Genomic DNA, 25,296 nt, shown 5'->3' with positions numbered 1-25,296 from the left:
GAAAAAGAGTCTGCAGATATCTGCGTATCATAGCAACTGAGTTCTAACGTTTCTTAAAACGAGATATCGCATCTCATCTCTATGTTTTAGGATAAGATATAATTTTCATTGCGGAGTGTCATGTATACTTCGTATTCACTTCAAAAGAATGTAAATGCGACACTTCCTTGTTAGGAAATAGCGATGGCAGATGTCTACGTATCGTAGCATTAGAGTTCAAATGCTTCTCATAACGCTGTATCGCAACCCATTTCAATGTTTCATGATATGGTATAATATTCATTGAGAAGTGTCATGTATACCTCGTATTCCTTTCAAAAGAAAGTAAATGCCACACTTCCTTGTTAGGAAGTAACGTTTGCATATGTCTACGCATCGTAGCAATTTAGTTCTAATGCTTCTTAAAACGCGATATCGCATCACATTTCTATGTCTCATGACAAGATATAATATTCATTGCGAAGTGTCTTGTATACCTCGCATACACCCCAAATGAATGTAAATGCGACACTTCCTTGCTTGGAAATAGCGTTGGCAGATGTCTACGTATTGAAGCAATAGAGACCTATTGCTTCTTAAATAGCGATATCGCATCTCATTTCTATGTTTCATGATAAGATATAATATTCATTGCGGAGTGTCATGTATACCTCGTATTCACTTCAAAAGAATGTAAATGCGACACTTCCTTGCTAGGAAGTAGCGTTTGCAGATGTCTAGGTATCGAAGCAATAGAGTTCTAATGCTGCTTAAATCGGGATATCGAATCTCATTTCTATGTTTCATGATAAGATATAATATTCATTGTGCAGTGTTATGTACACCTCGTATTCGCTTCAAAAGAAAGTAAATGCGACACTTCCTTGCTAGGAAATAGCGTTTGCAGATGTCCATGTATCGTAGCAATAGAGTTCTAATTCTTCTTAAAACGCGATATCGCTTCTCATTGCTATGTTTCATGATAAGATACAATATTCATTGCGAAGTGTCATGTATACCTCATATTCGCTTCAAAAGAATGTAAATGCGACACTTCCTCGCTATTAAATTGAGTTCGCAGATGTCTCCGTATCGAAGCAATAGAGTTGTAATGCTTCTTAAAACGCGATATCGCATCTCATTTCTATGTTTCAAGATAAGATATAATATTCATTGCGAAATGTCACTTATACCTCGAATAAACTTCAAATGAATGTAAATGCGACACCTCCTTGCTAGGAAATAGTGTCTCCAGATGTCTACGTATCGAAGCAATAGAGTGCTAATGCTTCTTAAATCGCGATATCGCACCTCACTTCTATGTTTCATGATAAGATATAATATTCATTGTGCAGTATTATGTATATCTCGTCTACACTTCAAATGAATGTAAATGCGACACTTCCTTGCTAGGAATTAGCGTTTGCAGATGTCTACGTATCGTAGCATTAGAGCCCTAATGCTTCTCAAAACGCGATATCGGATCTCATTTATATATTTCATGATAAGATGTAATGTTCATTGCGAAGTGTCTTGCATACCTCGCATACACTTCAAATGAATGTAAATGCTGCACTTCCTTGCTAGGAAATAGCGTTTTCAGATGTCTACGTATCGTATCATTAGAGTTCTAATGTTTCTCAAAACGCGATATTGCATCCCATTTCTACGATTCGTGATAAGATATAATATTCAATGCGAAGTGTTATTTATACCTCGCATACACTTCAAATGAATGTAAATGCGACACTTCCTTGCTAGGAAATAGCGTTTGCAGATGTCTACGTATCGAAGCAATAGAGTTTTAATGCTCCTTAAATCGCGATATCGCATCTCACTTATTTGTGTCATGATAAGATATAATATTCATTGCGAAGTGTCATGTATACCTCGTATTCACTTCAAAAGAATGTAAATGCGACACTTCCTTGCTAGGAAATAGAGTTTGCAAATGTCTACGTATCGATGCAATAGAGATCTAATGATTCTCAAAACGCGATATCGCATCTCATTTCTATGAATCATGATAATATGTAATATTCATTGCGAAGTGTCATGTATACCTCGCATACACTTCAAATGAATGAAAATGCGGCACATCCTTGCTAGGAAATAGCGCTTGCAGATGTCTGCGTATCGTAGCATTAGAGTTCTAATGCCTCTCAAAACGCGATATCGCATCTCATTTCTGTGTTTCATGATAAGATATAATATGCAGAACGAAGTGTCATGTATACCTCGCATTCCTTTCAAAAGATTGTAAATGCGACACTTCCTTGCTAGGAAATAGCGTCTGCAGATGTCTACGTCTCGAAGCATTAGAGTTCTAATGCTTCTCAAAACGCGATATTGCATCTCATTTCTATGTTTCATCATAAGATGTTATATTCATTGCGAAGTGTTTTGTATTCCACGTCTACACTTCAAATGAATGTAAATGCGACACTTCCTTTCTAGGAATTGTCGTTTCCAGATGTCTACGTATCGTAGCAATAGAGTCCTAATGCTTCTTAAAACGCTATATCGCATCTCTATTCTATGTTTCATGATAAGATATAATATTCATTCCGAAGTGTCATGTATACCTCGCATACACATCAAATGAATATAAATGCGGCACTACCTTGCTAGGAAATAGGGATCAGAGATGTCTACGTATCCAAGCAACAGCGTTCTAATGCTTCTTAAAACGAGATATCGCGTCTCATTTCTATGTTTTATGATAAGATATAATATTCATTGTGCAGTGTTGTGTATACCGCGTATTCACTGCAATCGAATGTAAATGCGACACTTCCTTGCTTGGAAATAGCGTTTGCAGATATCTACGTTTCGTAGCATTAGATTTCTAATCCTTCTTAGAACGCGATATCGCATCTCATTTCTATGAATCATGATAAGATGTAATATTCATTGCGGAGTGTCATATATACTTCATATTCACTTCAAAAGAATGTAAATACGACACTTCCTTGCTAGGAAGTAGCGTCTGCAGATGCATACGTATCGAAGCAATAGAGTTCAAACGCATCTTAAATCGCGATATCGCATCTCACATCTATGTTTCATGATAAAATACAGTATTCATTGCGGAGTGTCATGTATACTTCGTATTCACTTCAATAGAATGTAAATGCGAAACTTCCTTGCTAGGAAATAGCGTCTGCAGATATCTACGTATCGTAGCAATAGAGTTCTAATGCATCTTAAAACGCGATATCGCATCTCATTTCTATGTTTCATGATAAGATATAATATTCATTGTGCACTGTTATGTATACCGCGTGTTCATTTCAAAGGAATGTAAATGCCAAACTTCCTTGCTAGGAACTAGCGTTTGCAGATGTCTACGTATCGTAGAAATAGGGTTCTAACGCTTCTTAAAACGAGATATCGCATCTCATTCCTATGTGTCATGATGAGATATAATATTCATTGCGAAGTGTCATGTATACCTCGTCTACGCTACAAATAAGTGTAAATGCGGCACCTCCTTGCTAGGAAATAGCGTTTGCAGATGCCTTCGTATCGTAGCAATTGAGTTCTAATGCTTCTAAGAACGCCACATCGCATCTCATTCCTATGTTTCATGATAAGATATAATATTCATTGTGTAGTGTTATGTATTCCTCGTCTACACTTCAAAAGAATGTAATTGCTACACCTCGTTGCTAGGAAATAGCGTTTGCAAATGTCTACGTATCGTAGCAATTGATTTCCACTGCTTCTCAAAACGCGATAGCGCATCTCAGTTCTATGTTTCATGATAAGATGTATTATTAATTGCAAGTGACATGTATACCTCGTATTCGCTTCAAATGAATGTAAGTGCGACACTTCCTTGCTAGGAAATAGAGTTTGCAGATGTCTACGTATCGTATCATTAGAATTCTAATGCAACTCAAAACGCTATATCGCATCTCATTTCTATGTTTCATGATAAGATATAATATTCATTGCCAAGTGTCTTGTATACCTCGCATACACTTCAACTGAATGTAAATGCGACACTTCCTTGCGAGGAAATAGCGTTGGCAGATGTCTACGTATCGAAGCAATAGTGTTCTAATGCTTCTTAAATCGCCGTATGGCATCTCATTTCTGTGTTTCATGATAAGATATAATATTCATTGTGGGCTGTTGTGTATATCTCGTATTCACTTCAAAAGAACGCGACACTTCCATGCTAGGAAATAGCGTAAATGCGACACTTCCATGCTAGGAAATAGCGTTTGCATATGTCTCCGTATAGAAGCAATAGAGCTCTAATGCTCCTTAGATCGCGATATCGCATTTCATTTCTATGTTCCGTTATAAGGTATAATATTCATTGGGAAGTGTTATGTATACCTCGTGTTCGCATCAAAGGAATGTAAATGCGACACTTCCTTGCAATTAAATAGCGTCTGCAGATGTCAACGTATCGTAGCAATTGAGATCTAATGCTTCTCAAAACGCGATATCGCATCTAATTCTATGTTTCATGATAAGATACAATATTCATTGCGAAGTTACATGTATACCTCGGATTCACTTCAAAAGAATGTAAATGCGACACTTCCCTGCTATTAAATAGCGTTTGCAGATGTCTACGTATCGTAGCAATAGATTTCTAATGCATCTTAAATAGCGATATCGCATCTCAGTTCTATGTTTCATGATAAGATATATTATTAATTGCAAGTGACATGTATACCTCGTATTCGCTTCAAATGAATCTAAATGCGACACTTCCTTGCAATTAAATAGCGTCTGCAGATGTCAACGTATCGTAGCAATTGAGATCTAATGCTTCTCAAAACGCGATATCGCATCTCATTTCTATGTTTCATGATAAGGTATAATATTTGTTGTGCAGTGTTATGTATATCTCGTCTACACTTCAAATGAATGAAAATGCGACGCTTCCCTGCTAGGAAATAGAGTTTGCAGATGTCTACGTATCGTAGCATTAGTGTTCTAATGCTTCTCAAAACGCGATATCGCATCTCATTTCTATGTTTCGTGATAATATATAATAATCATTGCGAATTGTCATGTACACCTCGCATACACTTCAAATGAATGTAAATGCGACGCTCCCTTCCTAGGAAATAGAGTTTCCAGATGTCTACGTATCGAAGCAATATAGTTGTAGTGCTTCCTAAAACGCGATATCGCACCTCAGTTCCGTTTCATGATAAGATATAATATTCATTGCGAAGTGTTATGTATACCTTCTCTACACTTCGAAAGAATGTAAATGCTACACTTCCTTGCTAGGAAATAGCGTTTGCTGATGGCTATGTATCGTAGCAACAGAGTTCTATCGCTTCTTAAAACACGATATCTCATCTCATTTCTATGTTTCATGATAAGATATGATATTTATTGCGAAGTGTCACTTATACCTCGCATACACTTAAAATGAATGTAAATGCGATACTTCCTTACTAGGAAATAGCGTTTGCAGATGTCTACGTATCGATGCGATAGAGTTCTAATGCTTCTTAAAACGGGATATCGCATCTGATCCCTATGTTTCATGATAAGATATAATATTCATTGCGGAGTGTCATGCATACCTCGTATTCACTTCAACAGAATGTAAATGCGCCACTTCCTTGCTAGGAAATAGCGATTCCAGATATCTACGCATCGAAGCAATAGAGTTCTAAAGCATCTTAAATCGCGATATCGCATCTCATTACTATGTTTCATTATAAGATATAATATTCATTGTGCAGTGTTATCTCTACATCGTATTCACCCCAAAAGAATGTAAATGCGACGCTTCCTTCCAAGGATATAACGTTTTCAGATGTCTACGTATCGTGGCAATTGAATTGTAATGCTTCTTAAAACTAGATGTCGCACCTCACATCTATGATTCATGATAAGACGTAATATTCATTGCGAAGTGTCATGTATGCCTCGTACTCACTTCAAAAGAATGTAAATACGACTCTTCCTTGCTAGGAAATAGCGTTTGCAGAAATCTATGTATCGATGTAATAGTATTCTAATGATTCTTAAAACGCGATATCGCTTCCCATTTCTGTGTTCCATGATAAGATGTAATACTCATTGCGAAGTGTTACGCACACCTCGTCTACACTTCAAAAGAATGTAAATGCCACACTTCCATGCTAGGAAATGCCTTTCCAGATGTCTACGTATCGAAGCAATATGTTTCTAAAGCTTTTTAAAACGCGATATCGTTTCTCATTTCTATGGTTCATGATAAGATATAGTATTCATTGCGAAGTGTTATGTATACCTCGACTATACTTCAAACGAATGTAAGTGCACACGTCCTTGCAAGGAAATGGCGTTTGCAGATCTCTACGTATCGAAGCAATAGTTTTCTAGTGCTTCTTAAAACGCGATATCGCATCTCATGTCTATGTTTCATGATAAGATATAATATACATTGCGAAGTGTTATGTATACCTCGTCTATACTTCTGAAGAATGTAAATGCCACACTTCCTTTCAAGGAAATAGCGTTTCCAGATACCTACGTATCTAAGCCATAGAGTTCTAATACTTCTTGAAACGCGACATCGCAACTCTTTTCTATGTTTCGTGATGAGATATAATATACATTGCGGAGTGTTATGCATACCTCCTTTACACTTCAAAAGAATGTAAGTGTCACACGTCCATGCTAGGAAATGCGTTTCCAGATGTATACGTATCGCAGCCATAGAGTTCTAATGCTTCTTAAAACGCGATATCGCATCTCATTTCTATGTTTCATGATAAGATATTATATTCATTGTGCAGTGATATGTATATCTAGGCTACACTTCAAAGAAATGCAAATGCGACACTTCCTTGCTAGGAAATAGCGTTTGCAGATGTCTACGTATCGAAGCAATTGAGATCTACTGCTTCTTAAATCGCCATATCGCATTTCATTCCTATGTCTCACGATAAGATATAATATTCATTGAGAAGTGTTACCATTACCTCGCATTCACTTCAATAGAATGTAAATGCGACACTCCCTTGCTAGGAAATAGCGTTTGCAGATGTCTACGTATCGTAGCATTAGTGTTCTAATGCTTCCCAAACGCGATATCGCATCTCATTTCTATGTTTCATGATAATATATAATAATCATTGCGAAGTGTCATGTATACCTCGCATATACTTCAAATGAATGTAAATGCGACATTCCCTTGCTAGGAAATTACGTTTGGAGATGTCTACGTATCGTAGCATTAGAGTTCTAATGCTTCTCAAAACGCGATATCGCATCTCACTTCTATGTTTCATGATAAGATATAATATTCATTGCGAAGTGTGATGTATACCTCGTATTAACTTCAAAAGAATGTAAACGCGACACTTCCATGCTAGGAAATAGCGTTTGCAGATGTCTACGTATCGTAGCAGTAGAGTTCTAATGCATCTTAAAACGAGATGTCGCATCACATTTCTATGTATCATGATAAGATATAATATTCATTGCGAAGTGTCATGTACAGCTCGTGTTCACTTCAAAAGGAAGTAAATGCGGCACTTCCTTGCTATGAAATAGCGTTTCCAGATATCTACGTATCATAGCAATAGAGTACTAATTATTCTTAAAACGCGATATCGCATCTCATTTCTAAGTTTCATGATAAGATATAATATTCATTGTGCAGTGTTATGTATACCTCGTACTCTCTTCAAAAGAAGGTAAATGCGCCACATCCTTCCTAGGAAATAGCGTTTCCAGATGTCTGTGTATCGAAACAATAGAGTTCTAATTCTTCTTAAAACGCGATATCGCATCTCATTTCTATGTTTCATGATAAGATACAATATTCATTGCGAAGTGTCATGTATACCTCGTATTCACTTCAAAACAATGTAAATGCGACACTTCTATGCTAGGAAATAGCGTTTGCAGATGTCTACGTATCGAAGCAATAGATTTCTAATGCTTCTAAAATCACGATATCGCATCTCGTTACTATGTTTCATGATAAGATATAATATTCATAGTGCAGTGTTATGTATATCTCGTCTACACTTCAAAAGAATGTAAATGCGACTCTTCCTTGCTAGGAAATAGCGTTTGCAGATGTCTACGTATTCAAGAAATAGAGTTCTAGTTCTTCTTAAATCGCCATATCGCATCTCATTTCTTTGTTTTATGATAAGATATAATATTCATTGCGTAGTATCATGTATACCACGTTTTCGCTTCAAAAGAATGTAAATGCGACACTTTCTTGCTAGGAAATATAGATTGCAGATGTCTACGTATCGAAGCAACAGTGTTCTCATGCATCTTAAAACGAGATATCGCATCCCATTTCTGTGTTTTATGAGAAGATATAATATTCATTGCGGAGTGTCTTGTATACTTCGCATTCACTTCAAAAGAATGTAAATGCGACACTTCCGTACTTGGAAATAGCGTTTGCAGATGTCTACGTATCGAAGCAACAGAGTTCTAATGCTTCTTAAAACGCGATATTGCACTTCATTTCTATGTTTCATTATAAGACATAATATTCATTGCGGAGTGTCATGTATACCTCGCATACACTTCAAACGAATGTAAATGCGACACTTCCTTGCTAGGAAATAGCCATGGCAGATATCTACGTATCGAAGCAACAGAGTTCTAATGCTTCTTAAAACGAGATATCGCATCTCATTACTATGTTTTATGATAAGATATAATATTCATTGCGGAATGTCATGTATACTTCGGATTCTCTTCAGAAGAATGTAAATACGACACTTCCTTGCTTGAAAATAGCGTTTGCAGATGTCTACGTATCGAAGCAATAGGGTTCTAATGCTTCTTAAAACGCGATATCACATTTCATTTCTATGTTTCACGATAAGATATATTATACATTGTGGATTGTTATGTACACCTCGTATTCACTTCAAAAGATTGAAAATGCGACACTTCCTTGCAAGGAAATGGCGATGGCAGATGTCTACGTATCGAAGCAACAGAGTTCTAATGCATCTTAAAACGAGATATCGCATCTCATTTCTATGTTTTATCATAAGATATAATATTCATTGCGGAGTGTCATGTATACTTCGCATACACTTCAAATGAATGTAAATGCGACACTTCCTTGCTAGGATATAGCGATGGCAGATGTCTACGTATCGAAGCAGCAGGGTTCTAATGCTTCTTAAAACGAAATATCGCATCTCATTCCTATGTTTTATGATAAGATATAATTTTGATTGTGCAGTGTTATGTATACCGCGTATTCACTTCAAAAGAATGTAAATGCGACACTTCCTTGCTAGCAAGTAGCGTTTGCAGATGCCTACGTATCGAAGCAACAGAGTACAAATGCTTCTAAAAACGCGAAAGCGCTCCACATTTATATGCTACATGATAAGATGTAATATTCATTGTGCAGTGTTATGTATATCTCGTCTACACTTCAAATGAATTTAAATGCGACACTTCCTTGCTTGGAAATTGCGTTTGCAGATGTCTACGTATTGAAGCAAAAGAGTTCTAATACTTCCTCAATCGTCATATCGCATCTGAATTCTATGTTTCATGATAAGATATAATATTCACTGTGCAGTGTAATGTAAACCCCGTATTCAATTCAAAAGAATGTAAATACGACACTTCCTTGCTAGGGAATAGCGATGGCAGATGTCTACGTATCGAAGCAAAAGTGTTCTAATGCCTCTTAAAACGAGATATCGCATCTCATTTCTATGTTTTATGATAAGATATAATATTCATTGCGGAGTGTCATGTATACTTCGCATACACTTCAAAAGAATGTAAATGCGACACTTCCTTGCTAGGAAATAGCGTCTGCAGATGTCTATGGTTCGTAGCAATAGTTTTCTAATGCTTCTCAAAACGCGAATCGATCCTTATTTCTATGTTTCACGATAAAATATAATACACAGTGTGTAGTGTTATGTATACCTCATCTACGCTTCCTAAGAATGTAAATGGGACACTTCCTTGCTAGGAAATAGCGTCTGCAGATGTCTACGTATCGAAGCAATAGAGTTCTAATGCTGCTTAAAACGCGATATCGCATCTCATTTCTATGTTTCATTATAAGATATAATATTCATTGCGAAGTGTCATGTATACCTGGCATACACTTCGAATGAATGTAAATGCGACACTTCCTTGATAGGATATAGCGATGGCAGATTTCTAGGTATCGAAGCAACAGAGTTCTAATGCTTCTTAAAACGAGATATCGCATCTCATTTCTATGTTTTATGATAAAATATAATATTCATTGCGAAGTGTTACGTATTCCTCGTCTACACTTCAAATGAATGTAAATGCGACACTTCCTAGCTTGGAAATAGCGTTTCCAGATGTCTACGCATCGAAGCAATAGAGTTCTAATGCTTCTTGAAAAGCGAAATCGCATCTCATTTCTATGTTTCATGATAAAGATAGTATTCATTGCGAAGTGATATGTATGGCTCGCATTCACTTCAAAAGAATGTAATTGCGACACTTCCTCGCTAGGAAATAGCGTCTGCAGATGTCTACGTATCGTAGTAATAGAGTTCCAATGCTGCTTAGAACGCCATATCGCATCTCATTTCTATGTTTCATGATAAGATAACATATTAGTTGCGAAGTGTCATGTATACCACGCATATACTTCAAATCAATGTAAATGCGACACTTCCTTGCTAGGAAATAGCGTTGGCAAATATCTACGTATCGAAGCAACAGAGTTAAAATGCTTCTTAAAACGAGATATCGCATCTCATTTCTACCTTTTACAATAAGATATAATACTCTTTCCGGAGTGTCATGTATGCCTCGTATTACTTTCAAAAGATTGTAAATGCGACACTTCCTTGCTAGGAAATAGCGTTTGCAGATGTCTACGTGTCGAAGCAATAGTGTTCTAATGCTTCTTAAAACGCGATATCGCAACTCATTTCTATGTTTCATGATAAGATATAATATTCATTGCGAGGTGTCATGCATACCTCGCATACACCTCAAACGAATGTAAATGCGACACTTCCTTGCTAGGATATAGCGATGGCAGATGTCTACGTATCGAAGCAACAGAGTTCTAATGCTTCTTATAACGAGATATCGCATCACATATCTATGTTTTACGATAAGATATAATATTCATTGCGAAGTGTCACGTATACCTCGTATTCACTTCAAAAGAATGTAAATGCGACACTTCCTTGCTAGGAAATAGCGTTTGCAGATGTCTACATATCGAAGCAGTAGAGTTCTAATGATTAATAAAACGAGATATCGCATCTCCTTTCTATGTTTCATGATAAGATATAATATTCATTGCGAAGTCTCATGTGTACCTTGTATTCACTTCAAAAGAATGTAAATGCGACAATTCCTTGCTAGGAAATATTGATTGCAAATGTCTACGTATCGTTGCAATAGAGTTCTAATGCTTCTCGAAACGCGATATAGCATCTCATTTCGATGTCTCATTATAAGATATAATATTCATTGCGAAGTGTCATGTATACCTAGTATTGACTTCAAAAGAATGTAAGTGCGACACTTCCTTGCCAGGAAGTAGCGTTTGCAGATGTCTACGAGTCGAAGCAATAGTGTCCTAATGCTTCTTAAAACGCGATATCGCATTTCATTTCTATGTTTCATGATAAAATATAATATTCATTGAGGAGGGTTATGTATATTTCGCTTACACTTAAAAAGAATGTAAACGCGACACATCCTTGCTAGGAAACAGCGTTTCCAGATGTCTACGTATCGAAACAATAGAGATCTAGTGCTTCTTAAATCGCGATATCGCAACTCATTTCTATATTTCGTGATAAGATATAATATTCATTGTGGATTGCTATGTATACCTCGTAGTCGCTTCAAAAGAATGTAAAGGCGACACTTCCTAGCTAGGATATAGCGATGGAAGATGTCTACGTATGGAAGCAATAGAGTTCTAGTGCTTTTTAAAACGCGATATAGCATCTCATTTCTATGTTTCATGATAAGATATAATATTCATTTCGAAGTGTCATGTACACCTCGTAGTCACTTCAAAAGAATGTAAATGCGATACTTTCTTGCTAGGACTTAGAGTTTGCAGACATCTACGAATCGAAGCAATGGAGTTCTAATGTTTCTTAAAACGAGATATCGCATCCCATTTCTATGTTTCATGATAAGGCATAATAATCATTGCGAAGTGTCATGTATACCTCGTATTCACTCCAAAGAATGTAAGTGCGACACTTCCTTGCCAGGAAGTAGCGTTTGCAGACGTCTACGAGTCGAAGCAATAGTGTCCTAATGCTTCTTAAAACGCGATATCGCATTTCATTTCTATGTTTCATGATAAAATATAATATTCATTGAGGAGGGTTATGTATATTTCGCTTACACTTAAAAAGAATGTAAACGCGACACATCCTTGCTAGGAAACAGCGTTTCCAGGTGTCTACGTATCGAAACAATAGAGATCTAGTGCTTCTTAACTCGCGATATCGCAACTCATTTCTATATTTCGTGATAAGATATAATATTCATTGTGGATTGCTATGTATACCTCGTAGTCGCTTCAACAGAATGTAACTGCGACACTTCCTTGCTAGGAAGTAGCGTTTCAGATGCCTTCGTATCGTAGCAATAGAGTTCTAATGCTTCTCAAAACCCGATATCGCACCTCATTTTTATGCTTCATGATAAGTTATAATACTCATTGCGAAGGGTCATGTATACTTCGTATTCACTTCAAAAGAATGTAAATGCGACACTTCCTTGCTAGGAAATAGCGTTTGAAGATGCATACGTATTGTAGCAATAGATTTCTAATGCTTCTTAAAACGCCATATCGCACCTCATTTCTATGTTTCATGGTAAGATATAATATTCATTCCAAAGTGACATGTATACCTCGTATTCACTTCAAAAGAATGTAACTGCGACACTTCCTTGCTAGGAAGTAGCGTTTCAGATGTCTTCGTATCGTAGCAATAGAGTTCTAATGCTTCTCAAAACCCGATATCGCACCTCATTTTTATGCTTCATGATAAGTTATAATACTCATTGCGAAGGGTCATGTATACTTCGTATTCACTTCAAAAGAATGTAAATCTGACACTTCCTTGCTAGGAAATAGCGTTTGCAGACATCTGCCGATCGTAGCAATAGAGTTTTAATGCTTCTCAAAACGCGATACCGCATCTCATTTCTATGTTTCATGATAAGATATAATATTCATTGCGAAGTTTTCACGTATTCCTCGTATTCACTTCAAATGAATGTAAATGCGGCACTTCCTTCCTAGGAAATAGCGTTTGCAGATGTCTACGTATCGTAGCAAGCGTGTTATAATGCTACTTAAAATGAGATATCGCATCTCATTTCTATGTTTCATGAGAACATATAATAATCATTGCGAAGTATTATGTATACCTCGCATACACTTCAAATGAATGTAAATGCGACACTTCCTTGGTAAGAAATAGCGTTTGCAGATGTCTACGTATAGTAGCAATAGAGTTCTAATGCTTCTCAAAACGCGATATCGAATCTCATTTCTATGTTTCATGATAAGATATAATATTCACTGCGAAGTTACATGTATACCTCGTATTCACTTCAAAAGAACGTAAATGCGACACTTCCTTGCTAGGAAATAGCGTTTGCAAATGTCTACGTATCGTAGCAATAGAGTTCTAACAATTCTTAATTCGCTATATCGCATCTCATTTCTATGTTTCATGATAAGATGTAATATTCATTGCGAACTGTCATGTATACCACGTATTCATTTCAAAAGAATGTAAATGCGAAACTCCCTTGCTAGGCAATAGCGTTTGCAAGAGTTTACGTATCGTAGCAATAGAGATCTAATGCTTCTCAAAACATGATATCGCATCTCATTTCTATGCTTCGTGATAGGATATAATATTCATTGCGAAGTGTCACTTATACCTCGCATACACTTCAAATGAGTGTAAATGCGACACTACCTTGCTAGGAAATAGCGATTGCAGATGCCTACGTATCGAACCAATAGAGTTCTAATGCTTCTTGGAACGGGATATCGCATCTCATTTCTATGTTTCATGATAAGATATAATATTAATTGCGAAGTGTCATGTATACCTCGTATTCACTTCAAATGAACGTAAACGCGACACTTCCTTGCTAGGAAATGGCGTTTGCAGATGCCTACGTATCGTAGCAATAGAGTTCGAAAGCTTCTTAAAACGCGATATCGCATCTCATTTCTACGTTTCATGATAAGATATAATATTCATTGCGAAGTATAATGTATACCTCGTATTCTCTTCAAAAGAATGTAAACGCGACAATTCCGTGCTAAGAAATAGCGTTTGCAGATTTCTCCGTATCGAAGCAGTAGATTTCTATTGCTTTTAAAATCGGGATAACGCATCTCATTTCTATGTTTCGTGATAAGATATAATATCCATTGTGGAGTGTTATGTCTACCTCGCATTCACTTCAAAAGAATGTAATTGCGACACTTCCTTGCTAGGAAATAGCGTCTACAGATATCTACGTATCGTAGCAAAAGAGTTCTAATGCTTCTTATAATGCGATATCGCATCTCATTTCTATGTTTCATGATAGGATATAATATTCGTTGTGCAGTGATATGTATATCTCGTCTACACTTCAGAAGAATGTAAATGCGACACTTCCTTGCTAGGAAATAGCGTTTGCAGATGTCTACGTATCGTAGCATTAGAGTTCTAATGCTTCTTAAATCGCGATATCGCATCTCATTTCTATGTTTCATGATAGGATATAATATTCGTTGAGCAGTGATATGTATATCTCGTCTACACTTCAGAAGAATGTAAGTGCCACACATCCCTGCTAGGAAATAGCGTTTGCAGATGTCTACGTATCGAAGCAATAGACTTCTAATGCTTCTTAAAACGCGAAATCGCTCCTCATTTCTATGCTTCATGATAAGATATAATATTCATTGTGGAATGATGTGTATACCTCGTATTCGCTTCAAAAGAATGTAAATGCGACACTTCCGTGCTAGGAAAAAGCGTTTGCAGATGTCTACGTATCGTAGCAATAGAGTTCTAATGCTTCTCAAAACGCGATATCGCATCTCATTTCTACGCTTCATGATAAGATATAATATTCATTGTGGAGGGTTATGTATACCTCGTATTCACCTGAAAAGAATGTAAATGCGACACTTCCTTGCTAGGGCGTTGCGTCTGCAGATAACAACGTAACGTAGCAATAGTGTTCTAATGCTTCTTAAAGCACGATATCGCATCTCATTTCTATGTTTCATGATAAGGTATAATATTCATTGAGAAGTGTCATTTATACCTCGCATACACTTCAAATGAATGTAAATGCGTCACTTCCTTTGTAGGAAGTTACGTTTACAGACGTCTACGTATCGAAGCAACAGTGTTCTAATGCTTCTTGAAACGCGATATCGCATCTCATTTCTATGTCTCATGATATGGTATAATATTCATTGCGAAGTGCCATGTGTACCTCGTATTCACTTCAAAAGAACGCAAATGCGACACCTCCGTGCTAGGAAAAAGCGTTTGCAGGTGTCTACGTATCGTAGCAATAGAGTCCTAATGCTTCTTAAAGCCCGATATCGCATCTCATTTCTATGTTTCATGATAAAATATAATATTCATTGTGCAGTGTTATGTATATCTCGTCTACACTTCAAGTGAATGTAAATGCGACACTTTCTTGCTAGGAAATAGCGTCTGCCGATATTTACGTATCGTAGCAATAGATTTCTAATGGTACTTAAAACGCGATATCGCATCTCATTTCTACGTTACATGATAATATATAATATTCATTGCGAAGTGTCATGCATACCTCGCATACACTTCAAATGAATGTAAATGCTATACTTCCTTGCTAGGAATTAGCGTTTGCAAATGGCTACGTATCGAAGCAATAGAGTTCTAATGCCTTTTAAAACGCGATATCGTATCCCATTTCTATGTTTCATGATAAGATATAATATTAATTGCGAAGTGTCATGTATACCTTGTATTCACTTCAAAAGAATGTAAATGCGACACTTCCGTGCTAGGAAATAGCGTTTGCAGATGTCTCCGTGTAGAAGCAATAGAGTTCTAATGCTTCTTAAAACCCGATATCGCATCTCATTTCTACGTTTCATGATAAGATATAATATTCATTGTGCAGTGTTATGTATATCTCGTCTACACTTCAAGTGAATGTAAATGCGACACTTTCCTGCTAGGAAATAGCGTCTGCCGATATCTACGTATCGTAGCAATAGATTTCTAATGCTTCTTAAAACGCGATATCGCATCTCATTTCTACGTTACATGATAATATATAATATTCATTTCGAAGTGTCATGCATACCTCGCATACACTTCAAATGAATGTAAATGCGACACTTCCTTGCTAGGAAATTACGTTTACAGATGTCTACGTATCGAAGCAACAGTGTTCTAATGCTTCTTGTAACGCGATATCGCATCTCATTTCTATGTCTCATGATAAGGTGTAATATTCATCGCGAAGTGTCATGTATACCTCGTATTCACTTCAAAAGAACGTAAATGCGACACCTCCGTGCTAGGAAACAGCGTTTGCAGATGTCTACGTATCGTAGCAATAGAATCCTAATGCTTGTTAAAACCCGATATCGCATCTCATTTCTATGTTTCATGATAAGATATAATATTCATTGTGCAGTGTTATGTATATCTCGTCTACACTTCAAGTGAATGTAAATGCGACACTTTCTTGCTAGGAAATAGCGTCTGCCGATATTTACGTATCGTAGCAATAGATTTCTAATGCTACTTAAAACGCGATATCGCATCTCATTTCTACGTTACATGATAATATATAATATTCATTGCGAAGTGTCATGCATACCTCGGATACACTTCAAATGAATGTAAATGCTATACTTACTTGCTAGGAAATAGCGTTTGCAGATGGCTACGTATCGAAGCAATAGAGTTCTAATGCCTTTTAAAACGCGATATCGTATCCCATTTCTATGTTTCATGATAAGATATAATATTCATTGTGCAGTGTTATGTATTTCTCGTCTACACTTCAAGTGAATGTAAATGCGACACTTTCCTGCTAGGAAATAGCGTCAGCCGATATCTACGTATCGTAGCAATAGATTTCTAATGCTTCTTAAAACGCGATATCACATCTCATTTCTACGTTACATGATAATATATAATATTCATTTCGAAGTGTCATGCATACCTCGCATACACTTCAAATGAATGTAAATGCGACACTTCCTTGCTAGGAAATAGCGTCTGCAGATATCTATGTATCGTAGCAATAGAGTTCTAATTCTTCTTAAAACGCGATATCGCATCTCATTTGTATGTTCCATGATAAGATACAATATTCATTGCGAAGTGTCATGTATACCTCGTATTCACTTCAAAACAATGTAAATGCGACACTTCCTTGCTAGGAAATATCGTTGGCAGATGTCTATGTATCGAAGCACTAGAGTACTAATGCTTCTTAAAACGAGATAACGCATCTCATTTCCGTGTTTCATGATAAGATATAATATTCATTGTGGAGTGTTGTGTATACCTCGTATTCACTTAAAATGAATGTAAATGGCGACGTTTCCTTGCTAGGAAATAGCGATTGCAAATGTCTCCGTATCGTAGCAATATAGTTCTAATGCTTCTTAAAACGAGGTGCCGCATCTCATTCCTATGTTTCATGATAAGATATAACATTCATTGCGAAGAGTTATGTGTACCTAGCGTACACTTCAAATGAATGTAACTGCGACACTTCTTTGCTAGGAAATAGCGTTTGCAGATGTCTACGTATCGAAGCAGCGGATTTGTAATGCTTCTTAAAACGCGATATCGCATCTCACTACTATGTTTCATGATAATATATAATGTTCATTGTGAAGTGTCAAGTATACCTCGTATTCAATTCAAAAGAATGTAAATGCGACACTTCCATGCTAGGAAATAGCGTTCGCAGATGTCTACGTATCGAAGCCATAGGTTTCTAGTGCTTCTTAAATCGCGATATCGCATCTCATTTCTGTGTTTCATGATAAGATATAACATTCGTTGTGGAGTGTTGTGTATACCTCGTATTCACTTAAAATGAATGTAAATGGCGACGTTTCCTTGCTAGGAAATAGCGATTGCAAATGTCTCCGTATCGTAGCAATATAGTTCTAATGCTTCTTAAAACGAGGTGCCGCATCTCATTCCTATGTTTCATGATAAGATATAATAATCATTGTGCAGTGTTAGGTATATCTCACATACACTTCAAATGAATGTAACTGCGACACTTCCTTGCTAGGACATAGCGATGGCAGATGTCTACGTATCGAAGCAACAGAGTTATAATGCTTCTTAAAACGAGATATCGCATCACATTTCTATCTTTTACGATAAGATATAATATTCTTTGCGGAGTTTCATGTATACCTCGTATTCCTTTCAAATGCGGAGATTGTAAGTGCGACACTTCCTTGCTAGCAAATAGCGTTTGCAGATGTCTACCTATCGTAGCATTGGAGTTCTATTGCTTCTCAGAACGCGATATCGCATCTCATATCTATGTTTCATGATAAGATATAATATTCATTGCGAAGTGTCTTGTATACCTCGCATAGACTTCAAATGAATGTAAATGCGACACCTCCATGCCAGGAAATAGCGTTTGCAGATGTCTACGTATCGTAGCAATAAAGTTCTAATGCTTCTTAAAACGTGATATCGCACCTCACTTCTATGTTTCATGATAAGAGATGGTATTCATTGCGAAGTGTCATGTACACCTCGTATTCACTTCAAAAGAATGTAAATGCGACACTTCCTTCCTTGGAAATAGCGTTTGCAGATGTCTACGTATCGTAGCAACAGAGTTCTAATGCTACTTAAAACACGATATAGCATCTCCTTCCTATGTTTCATGATAAGATATAGTATTCATTGCGAAGAATCACTTATACCTCGCATACACTTCAGAAGAATGTAAATGCGACACTTCCTTGCTAGGAAATAACGTTTGCAGATGTCTACGCATCGTAGCAGTAGAGTTCTAATTCTTATTAAAACGCGATATCACATCACACTTATGTGTTCCATGATAAGATATAATATTCATTGCGAAGTTTCATGTATTCCTCGTATTCACTTCAAATGAATGTAAATGCGACACTTCCTTGCTAGGAAATAGCGTTTGCAGATGTCTACGTATCGTAGCAATAGTGTTCTAATGCTTCTTTAAACGGGATACCGCATCTTATATTTGTGTATTATGATAAGACATAATATTTATTGCGAAGTGTCACTTATACCTCGCATACGCTTCAAATGAATGTAAGTGCGACACTTCCTTGCTAGGAAATAGCGTTGGCGGATGTCTAAGTATCGAAGCAATAGCTTTGCAATGCTTCTTAAATCGAGATATCGCATCTCATTTATATGTTTCATGGTAAGATATAATATTCATTGTGCACTGTTATGCATACCTCGCATACACTTCAAATGAATTTAAATGCGGCATTTCCTTGCTAGGAAATAGCGCTTCCAGATGTCTACGTATCGAAACAATGGAGTTCTAATGCTTGTTAAAACGCGATATCGCATCTCCCTTCTATGTTTCATGATAAGATATAATATTTATTGCGAAGTGTCATGTTTACCTCGCATAAACTTCAAATGAAACTAAATGTGACACTTCCTTGCTAGGAAATAGCGTATGCAGATGTCTACGTATCGTAGCAATAGGGTTCCAATGCTTCTCAAAACGAGATATCGCATCTCATTTCTATGTCTCATGATAAGATATAATATTCATTGAGAAGTGTCATGTATACCTCATATTCGCTTCAGAAGAATGTAAATGCGACACTTCCTTGCTAGGAAATAGCGTTTGCTGATGTCCCCGTACCGAAGCAATAGAGTTCTAATGCCTCCTATATCGCGATATCGCATTTCATATCTATGTTTCGTGATGAGGTATAATATAGGTTGTGGAATGTTATGTATACCTCGTATTCACTTCAAAAGAATGTAAATGCGACACTACCTTGCTAGGAATTAGCGATTGCAGATGTCTACGTATCGAAGCAATAGAGTTCTAATGCTTCTTAAAACGCGAAATCGCATCTCATTTCTATGTTTTGTGATAAGATATAATATTCATTGCGAAGTGTTATGTACTCCACGTCTACATTTCAACTGAATGTAAATGCGACACTTCCTTTCTTGGAAATCGCGTTCCCAGATGGCGACGTATCGAAGCAATATAGTTCTAATGCTTCTTAAATCGCGATATCGCATCTCATTTCTATGTTTCATGATAAGACATAATATTCATTGCGAAGTGTCATGTATACCTCGTATTCACTTCAAGAGAATGTAAAAGCGACACTTCCTTGCTAGGAAATGGCGTTTGCAGATATCAACGTATCGAAGCAATGGAGTCCTAATGCTTCTTAAATCGCGATATCGCATGTCATTCCTATGTTTCATGATAAGATATAATATTTTTTTCGAAGTGTCTTGTATACCTCGCATACACTTCAAATGAATGTAAATGCGACACTTCCTTGCTAGGAAATAGCGTTGGCACAAGTCTACGTTTCAAGTCTACGAAGCAATAAAGTTCTAATGCTTCTTAAATCGCCATATCGCCTTTCATTTCTATGTTTCATGATAAGATATAATATTCATTGTGGAGTGTTATGTATACCTCGTATTCACTTCAAAAGAATGTAAATGCGACACTTCCTTGCTAGGAAATAGCGTTTGCAGCTGTCTACGTATCGTAGCAATAGAGTTCTATTGCTTCTTAAAACGCGATATCGCATCTCATTTCTATGTCTCATGATAAGATACGATATTCATTGCGAAGTGTTACGTATTCCTCGTCTACACTTCTAATGAATCTAAATGCGACTCTTCCTTGCTAGGAAACAGCGTTTGCAGATGCCTACGTATCGAAGCAATAGGGTTCTAATGCTTCATAAAACGAGATATCGCAACTCACTTCTATGTTTCATGATAAGATATAATATTCATTGCGAAGTGTTATGAATACCTCGTATCCACTTCAAAAGTATGTAAATGCGACACTTCCTTTCTAGGAAACTACGTTTCCAGATGCCTACGTTTCGAAGCAATAGAGTTCTAATGCTTCTAGAAACGGGATATCGCATCTCATTTCTATGTCTCATGATAAGATATAATATTCATTGAGAAGTGTCATGTATACCTCATATTCGCTTCAGAAGAATGTAAATGCGACACTTCCTTGCTAGGAAATAGCGTTTGCTGATGTCCCCGTACCGAAGCAATAGAGTTCTAATGCCTCCTATATCGCGATATCGCATTTCATATCTATGTTTCGTGATGAGGTATAATATAGGTTGTGGAATGTTATGTATACCTCGTATTCACTTCAAAAGAATGTAAATGCGACACTACCTTGCTAGGAATTAGCGATTGCAGATGTCTACGTATCGAAGCAATAGAGTTCTAATGCTTCTTAAAACGCGAAATCGCATCTCATTTCTATGTTTTGTGATAAGATATAATATTCATTGCGAAGTGTTATGTACTCCACGTCTACATTTCAACTGAATGTAAATGCGACACTTCCTTTCTTGGAAATCGCGTTCCCAGATGGCGACGTATCGAAGCAATATAGTTCTAATGCTTCTTAAATCGCGATATCGCATCTCATTTCTATGTTTCATGATAAGACATAATATTCATTGCGAAGTGTCATGTATACCTCGTATTCACTTCAAGAGAATGTAAAAGCGACACTTCCTTGCTAGGAAATGGCGTTTGCAGATATCAACGTATCGAAGCAATGGAGTCCTAATGCTTCTTAAATCGCGATATCGCATGTCATTCCTATGTTTCATGATAAGATATAATATTTTTTTCGAAGTGTCTTGTATACCTCGCATACACTTCAAATGAATGTAAATGCGACACTTCCTTGCTAGGAAATAGCGTTGGCACAAGTCTACGTTTCAAGTCTACGAAGCAATAAAGTTCTAATGCTTCTTAAATCGCCATATCGCCTTTCATTTCTATGTTTCATGATAAGATATAATATTCATTGTGGAGTGTTATGTATACCTCGTATTCACTTCAAAAGAATGTAAATGTGACACTTCCTTGCTAGGAAATATCGTTTGCAGCTGTCTACGTATCGTAGCAATAGAGTTCTATTGCTTCTTAAAACGCGATATCGCATCTCATTTCTATGTCTCATGATAAGATACGATATTCATTGCGAAGTGTTACGTATTCCTCGTCTACACTTCTAATGAATCTAAATGCGACTCTTCCTTGCTAGGAAACAGCGTTTGCAGATGCCTACGTATCGAAGCAATAGGGTTCTAATGCTTCATAAAACGAGATATCGCAACTCACTTCTATGTTTCATGATAAGATATAATATTCATTGCGAAGTGTTATGAATACCTCGTGTCCACTTCAAAAGTATGTAAATGCGACACTTCCTTTCTAGGAAACTACGTTTCCAGATGCCTACGTTTCGAAGCAATAGAGTTCTAATGCTTCTAGAAACGGGATATCGCATCTCATTTCTATGTCTCATGATAAGATATAATATTCATTGAGAAGTGTCATGTATACCTCATATTCGCTTCAGAAGAATGTAAATGCGACACTTCCTTGCTAGGAAATAGCGTTTGCTGATGTCCCCGTACCGAAGCAATAGAGTTCTAATGCCTCCTATATCGCGATATCGCATTTCATATCTATGTTTCGTGATGAGGTATAATATAGGTTGTGGAATGTTATGTATACCTCGTATTCACTTCAAAAGAATGTAAATGCGACACTACCTTGCTAGGAATTAGCGATTGCAGATGTCTACGTATCGAAGCAATAGAGTTCTAATGCTTCTTAAAACGCGAAATCGCATCTCATTTCTATGTTTTGTGATAAGATATAATATTCATTGCGAAGTGTTATGTACTCCACGTCTACATTTCAACTGAATGTAAATGCGACACTTCCTTTCTTGGAAATCGCGTTCCCAGATGGCGACGTATCGAAGCAATATAGTTCTAATGCTTCTTAAATCGCGATATCGCATCTCATTTCTATGTTTCATGATAAGACATAATATTCATTGCGAAGTGTCATGTATACCTCGTATTCACTTCAAGAGAATGTAAAAGCGACACTTCCTTGCTAGGAAATGGCGTTTGCAGATATCAACGTATCGAAGCAATGGAGTCCTAATGCTTCTTAAATCGCGATATCGCATGTCATTCCTATGTTTCATGATAAGATATAATATTTTTTTCGAAGTGTCTTGTATACCTCGCATACACTTCAAATGAATGTAAATGCGACACTTCCTTGCTAGGAAATAGCGTTGGCACAAGTCTACGTTTCAAGTCTACGAAGCAATAAAGTTCTAATGCTTCTTAAATCGCCATATCGCCTTTCATTTCTATGTTTCATGATAAGATATAATATTCATTGTGGAGTGTTATGTATACCTCGTATTCACTTCAAAAGAATGTAAATGCGACACTTCCTTGCTAGGAAATAGCGTTTGCAGATGTCTACGTATCGTAGCAATAGAGTTCTATTGCTTCTTAAAACGCGATATCGCATCTCATTTCTATGTCTCATGATAAGATATAATATTGATTGCGAAGTGTCATGTATACCTCGTATTCACTTCAAAAGAATGTAAATGCGACACTTCTTTGCTAAAATATAGCGTTTGCAGATGTCTACGTATAGTAGCAATAGAGTTCTAATGCTATTTAAATCGCGATATCGCATCTCATTTCTAAGTTTCATGATTAGATATAATACTCATTGTGGAGTTTCATGTATATCTCGTATTCATATCAAAAGAATGTAAATGCGACACTTCCTTGCTAGGAAATAGCGTTTGCAGATGTCTCCGTATCGAAGCAATAGGGTTCTGATGCTTCTTAAATCCTGATATCGCCACTCATTTCTATGTTTCATGATAAGATATAATATTCATTGTGCACTGTTATGTATACCTCGTATTCACTTCAAAGGATTGTAAATGCGACACTTCCTTCCTAGGAAATAGCGTTTGCAGATGTCTACGTATCGAAGCAATAGAGTTTTAATGCTCCTTAAATCGCGATATCGCATCTCACTACTTTGTGTCATGATAAGATATAACATTCATTGCGAAGTGTCATGTATACCTCGTATTCACTTCAAAAGAATGTAACTGCGACACTTCCTTGCTAGGAAATAGAGTTTGCTGATGTCTACGTATAGTAGCAATAGAGTACTAATGCTATTTAAATCGCGATATCGCATCTCATTTCTAAGTTTCATGATTAGATATAATACTCATTGTGGAGTGTCATGTATATCTCGATTCACATCAAAAGAATGTAAATTCGACACTTCCTTGCTAGGAAATCGTGTTTGCAGAAGTCTACGTATCGAAGCAATAGTGTTCTAATGCTTCATAAAACGGGATACCGCATCTCATTTCTATGTATCATGATAAGATATAATATTCATTGCGAAGTGTCATGTATACCTCGTATTCACTTCAAAGGAATGTAAATGCGACAATTCCTAGCTAGGAAGTTGCGTTTGCAGATGTCTACGTATCGAAGCAATAGAGTTGTAATGCTTCTTAAAACGCGATATCGCAACACATTCCTATGTTTCATGTTAGGATATAATATTCACTGCGAAAAGCCACTTATACCTCGCATAACCTTCAAATGAATGTAAATGCGACACTTCATTGCTAGGAAACAGCGTTTGCAGATGTCTATGTATCGAAGCAATAGTGTTCTAATGCTTCTTAAAACGGGATACCCCATCTTATATCTGTGTATCATGATAAGACAAAATATTTATTGCGAAGTGTCACTTATACCTCGCATACGCTTCAAATGAATGTAAGTGCGACACTTCCTTGCTAGGAAATAGCGTTGGCGGATGTCTACGTATCGAAGCAATAGCTTTGCAATGCTTCTTAAATCGAGATATCGCATCTCATTTATATGTTTCATGGTAAGATATAATATTCATTGTGCAGTGTTATGCATACCTCGCATACACTTCAAATGAATGTAAATGCGGCACTTCCTTGCTAGGAAATAGCGCTTGCAGATGTCTGCGTATCGTAGCATTAGTGTTCTAATGCTTCTCAAAACGCGATCTCGCATCACATTTCTATGTTTCATGATAAGATATAATATTCAGAACGAAGTGTTATGTATACCTCGCATTCCTTTCAAAAGAAAGTAAATGCGACACATACTTGCTAGGAAATAGCGCTACCAGATGTCTA

Source organism: Xylocopa sonorina, unplaced genomic scaffold (assembly GCF_050948175.1).
Source record: "Xylocopa sonorina isolate GNS202 unplaced genomic scaffold, iyXylSono1_principal scaffold0047, whole genome shotgun sequence".
Classification (NCBI taxonomy): Eukaryota; Metazoa; Arthropoda; class Insecta; order Hymenoptera; family Apidae; genus Xylocopa; species Xylocopa sonorina.
Note: the sequence above shows the minus strand (reverse complement) of the source record.